Source organism: Syngnathus leptorhynchus, unplaced genomic scaffold (assembly GCF_054491065.1).
Source record: "Syngnathus leptorhynchus isolate UIUO unplaced genomic scaffold, UIUO_Slep HiC_scaffold_157, whole genome shotgun sequence".
NCBI lineage: Eukaryota > Metazoa > Chordata > Actinopteri > Syngnathiformes > Syngnathidae > Syngnathus > Syngnathus leptorhynchus.
In genome coordinates, this window is record NW_028232124.1 from 145001 (window position 1) to 150427 (window position 5427).

The following is a 5427-nucleotide window of genomic DNA, read 5'->3' on the forward strand; positions in this document are numbered from 1 at the left end:
TGTTTTCGGAGCCGGCCGGGCATCACGCTCCCTCCTTGGATGGACAACATTCGTAGTTGACACTTTGTGTCATTTTATCCGAGCAGACGGGCGCCGCGAGGCGACCGTCCGGGGCGACTCTCGGCCTGTGTTTAAGGAGCCGGCCGGGCATCACGCTCCTTCCTTGGATGGACAACATTCGTAGTTGACACTTTGTGTCATTTTATCCGAGCGGGCGGGCGCCGCGAGGCGGACCGTCCGGGGCGACTCTCGGCCTGTGTTTAAGGAGCCGGCCGGGCATCACGCTCCTTCCTTGGATGGACAACATTCGCAGTTGACACTTTGTGTCATTTTATCCGAGCAGACGGGCGCCGCGAGGCGGACCGTCCGGGGCGACTCTCGGCCTGTGTTTAAGGAGCCGGCCGGGCATCACGCTCCTTCCTTGGATGGACAACATTCGCAGTTGACACTTTGTGTCATTTTATCCGAGCAGACGGGCGCCGCGAGGCGGACCGTCCGGGGCGACTCTCGGCCTGTGTTTTCGGAGCCGGCCGGGCATCACGCTCCCTCCTTGGATGGACAACATTCGTAGTTGACACTTTGTGTCATTTTATCCGAGCAGACGGGCGCCGCGAGGCGACCGTCCGGGGCGACTCTCGGCCTGTGTTTAAGGAGCCGGCCGGGCATCACGCTCCTTCCTTGGATGGACAACATTCGTAGTTGACACTTTGTGTCATTTTATCCGAGCGGGCGGGCGCCGCGAGGCGGACCGTCCGGGGCGACTCTCGGCCTGTGTTTAAGGAGCCGGCCGGGCATCACGCTCCTTCCTTGGATGGACAACATTCGCAGTTGACACTTTGTGTCATTTTGTTCGGCCTGTGTTTAAGGAGGCGGCCGTCCTCCACTCGGTCCGTGTTTAAGGAGCGACACTCGCGCTCCGGTTCGGCCTGTATTTAGGGAGGCGGCCGTCCTCCGCTTGGTCTGTGTTAAGGGCGACACTCTGTCCATGTTTGAGGAGCCTGGCCCTGACGCTCCTCTCCGGCCTGTGTTTAAGGAGGCGGCCGTCCTCCCCTTGGTCCGTGTTAAGGGCGACACTCGGTCCATGTTTGAGGAGCCTGGCCCTGACGCTCCTCTCCGGCCTGTGTTTAAGGAGGCGGCCGTCCTCCCCTTGGTCCGTGTTAAGGGCGACACTCGGTCCATGTTTGAGGAGCCTGGCCCTGACGCTCCTCTCCGGCCTGTGTTTAAGGAGGCGGCCGTCCTCCCCTTGGTCTGTGTTAAGGGCGACACTCGGTCCATGTTTGAGGAGCCTGGCCCTGACGCTCCTCTCCGGCCTGTGTTTAAGGAGGCGGCCGTCCTCCCCTTGGTCCGTGTTAAGGGCGACACTCGGTCCATGTTTGAGGAGCCTGGCCCTGACGCTCCTCTCCGGCCTGTGTTTAAGGAGGCGGCCGTCCTCCCCTTGGTCCGTGTTAAGGGCGACACTCGGTCCATGTTTGAGGAGCCTGGCCCTGACGCTCCTCTCCGGCCTGTGTTTAAGGAGGCGGCCGTCCTCCCCTTGGTCTGTGTTAAGGGCGACACTCGGTCCATGTTTGAGGAGCCTGGCCCTGACGCTCCTCTCCGGCCTGTGTTTAAGGAGGCGGCCGTCCTCCCCTTGGTCTGTGTTAAGGGCGACACTCGGTCCATGTTTGAGGAGCCTGGCCCTGACGCTCCTCTCCGGCCTGTGTTTAAGGAGGCGGCCGTCCTCCCCTTGGTCTGTGTTAAGGGCGACACTCGGTCCGTGTTTAAGGAGCGGCCCTCGCGCTCCGGTTCGGCCTGTATTTAGGGAGGCGGCCGTCCTCCGCTTGGTCTGTGTTAAGGGCGACACTCGGTCCGTGTTTAAGGAGCCGGCCCTGACGCTCCTCTTCGGCCTGTGTTTAAGGAGGCGGCCGTCCTCCACTTCCTTCCATGCACCACCACATTCGCAGTTGACACTTTGCCATTTTTTCAGAGAGGTGACACTTAGTCGTTTTTTCGAAAGTTGACACTTAGTCGTTTTTTCGAAAGTTGACACTTTGCCGTTTTTTCAGAGAGGCGACACTTAGTCGTTTTTTCGAAAGTTGACACTTAGCCGTTTTTTCGAAAGTTGACACTTAGCCGTTTTTTCGAAAGTTGACACTTAGCCGTTTTTTCGAAAGTTGACACTTAGTCACTTTTTCGCCACAGTGACACCTCCAGCGCGTGCCACGGCGCTTTTCAGGTCTTCTATCCGACCTTGTGCTGTCGAGGACGGCGTGTCCGACGCCGTGGGGAGACCAGCACCATCTCCTCCATACTCGTAAACGGGGTGCTTTGGAAAACGGGGGGAAAGTCGATGAGTACACTGACTACTGGGACCATTTCATTGTACTCTGGCGCACCTGAAGACCAAAAAAGGTACTGCACCTTAGCCCGGGTACCTCACCCCCTGGTACCTCGAGGAGAACTTAGAAAAATTTCGACAAATTTTTGGTGAGCTCCAGGGAGAGAGGCTGATTTTTCGCTTTTTGAGGCCGACCGCCGAACCGGCGCGGGGCGGACTCACAAGCCCCGCAGAGCCGTGGGCACTTAGTCGTTTTTTCAGAGAGGCGACACTTAGTCGTTTTTTCAGAGGCGACACTTAGTCGTTTTTTCGAAAGTTGACACTTAGCCGTTTTTTCGAAAGTCGACACTTAGCCGTTTTTTTGGAAAGTTGACACTTAGTCGTTTTTTCGAAAGTTGACACTTAGTCGTTTTTTCGCCACAATTGGCTCTGAGCTCCAGGGGGAGAGCCTGGTTTTGCCTTATTTCAGGCCGGCTGGGGAACCGGCGCGGGTCGGATGCACGAGCCCGGCAGAGCCGTGGGCACTTAGAAAATTTTCGCCGATTAAGCTGGGACCTCCAGGCGGAGACCGGCATTCCTCGTCCTCGGGGTTCGACCCAGGAACCGGCGCTGGGCAGACGCCGTAGCCACGCAGAGCCGTGGGCACTTAGAAAATATTCGCCAAGTTGGCTCTGAGCTCCAGGCGGAGAGGCTGGTTTTGCCTTATATCAGGCCGGCTGGGGAACCGGCGCGGGTCGGATGCACGAGCCCGCAGAGCCGTGGGCACTTTGCCATTTTCTCAGAGTCGACACTTAGTCGTTTTTTCAGAGAGGCGACACTCTGTCGTTTTTTCGAAAGTTGACACTTTGCCGTTTTTTCAGAGAGGCGACACTTAGCCGTTTTTTCAGAGATGTGACACTTAGCCGTTTTTTCAGAGATGTGACACTTAGCCGTTTTTTCAGAGATGTGACACTTTGCCGTTTTTTCGAAAGTTGACACTTAGCCGTTTTTTCGAAAGTCGACACTTAGCCGTTTTTTCAGAGATGTGACACTTTGCCGTTTTTTCGAAAGTTGACACTTAGCCGTTTTTTCGAAAGTTGACACTTAGTCGTTTTTTCACAGATGTGACACTTAGAAACTTTTTGCCAAGTTGGCTGTGAGCTCCAGGAGGAGACCGTTATTTTTCGTCATTCGAGGCCGACTGCGGAACCGGCGCTGGGCGGACGCCAAAGCTCGGCAGGGCCGTGGGCACTTAGAAACTTTTTGCCAAGTTGGCTGTGAGCTCCAGGAGGAGACCGTTATTTTTCGTCATTCGAGGCCGACTGCGGAACCGGCGCTGGGCGGACGCCAAAGCTCGGCAGGGCCGTGGGCACTTAGAAACTTTTTGCCAAGTTGGCTGTGAGCTCCAGGAGGAGACCGTTATTTTTCGTCATTCGAGGCCGACTGCGGAACCGGCGCTGGGCGGACGCCAAAGCTCGGCAGGGCCGTGGGCACTTAGAAACTTTTTGCCAAGTTGGCTGTGAGCTCCAGGAGGAGACCGTCATTTTTCGTCATTCGAGGCCGACTGCGGAACCGGCGCTGAGCGGACGCCAAAGCTCGGCAGGGCCGTGGGCACTTAGAAACTTTTTGCCAAGTTGGCTGTGAGCTCCAGGAGGAGACCGTTATTTTTCGTCATTCGAGGCCGACTGCGGAACCGGCGCTGGGCGGACGCCAAAGCTCGGCAGGGCCGTGGGCACTTAGAAACTTTTTGCCAAGTTGGCTGTGAGCTCCAGGAGGAGACCGTTATTTTTCGTCATTCGAGGCCGACTGCGGAACCGGCGCTGGGCGGACGCCAAAGCTCGGCAGGGCCGTGGGCACTTAGAAACTTTTTGCCAAGTTGGCTGTGAGCTCCAGGAGGAGACCGTTATTTTTCGTCATTCGAGGCCGACTGCGGAACCGGCGCTGGGCGGACGCCAAAGCTCGGCAGGGCCGTGGGCACTTAGAAACTTTTTGCCAAGTTGGCTGTGAGCTCCAGGAGGAGACCGTCATTTTTCGTCATTCGAGGCCGACTGCGGCACCGGCGCTGAGCGGACGCCAAAGCTCGGCAGGGCCGTGGGCACTTAGAAACTTTTTGCCAAGTTGGCTGTGAGCTCCAGGAGGAGACCGTTATTTTTCGTCATTCGAGGCCGACTGCGGAACCGGCGCTGGGCGGACGCCAAAGCTCGGCAGGGCCGTGGGCACTTAGAAACTTTTTGCCAAGTTGGCTGTGAGCTCCAGGAGGAGACCGTTATTTTTCGTCATTCGAGGCCGACTGCGGAACCGGCGCTGGGCGGACGCCAAAGCTCGGCAGGGCCGTGGGCACTTAGAAACTTTTTGCCAAGTTGGCTGTGAGCTCCAGGAGGAGACCGTCATTTTTCGTCATTCGAGGCCGACTGCGGAACCGGCGCTGAGCGGACGCCAAAGCTCGGCAGGGCCGTGGGCACTTAGAAACTTTTTGCCAAGTTGGCTGTGAGCTCCAGGAGGAGACCGTTATTTTTCGTCATTCGAGGCCGACTGCGGAACCGGCGCTGGGCGGACGCCAAAGCTCGGCAGGGCCGTGGGCACTTAGAAACTTTTTGCCAAGTTGGCTGTGAGCTCCAGGAGGAGACCGTTATTTTTCGTCATTCGAGGCCGACTGCGGAACCGGCGCTGGGCGGACGCCAAAGCTCGGCAGGGCCGTGGGCACTTAGAAACTTTTTGCCAAGTTGGCTGTGAGCTCCAGGAGGAGACCGTTATTTTTCGTCATTCGAGGCCGACTGCGGAACCGGCGCTGGGCGGACGCCAAAGCTCGGCAGGGCCGTGGGCACTTAGAAACTTTTTGCCAAGTTGGCTGTGAGCTCCAGGAGGAGACCGTCATTTTTCGTCATTCGAGGCCGACTGCGGCACCGGCGCTGAGCGGACGCCAAAGCTCGGCAGGGCCGTGGGCACTTAGAAACTTTTTGCCAAGTTGGCTGTGAGCTCCAGGAGGAGACCGTTATTTTTCGTCATTCGAGGCCGACTGCGGAACCGGCGCTGGGCGGACGCCAAAGCTCGGCAGGGCCGTGGGCACTTAGAAACTTTTTGCCAAGTTGGCTGTGAGCTCCAGGAGGAGACCGTCATTTTTCGTCATTCGAGGC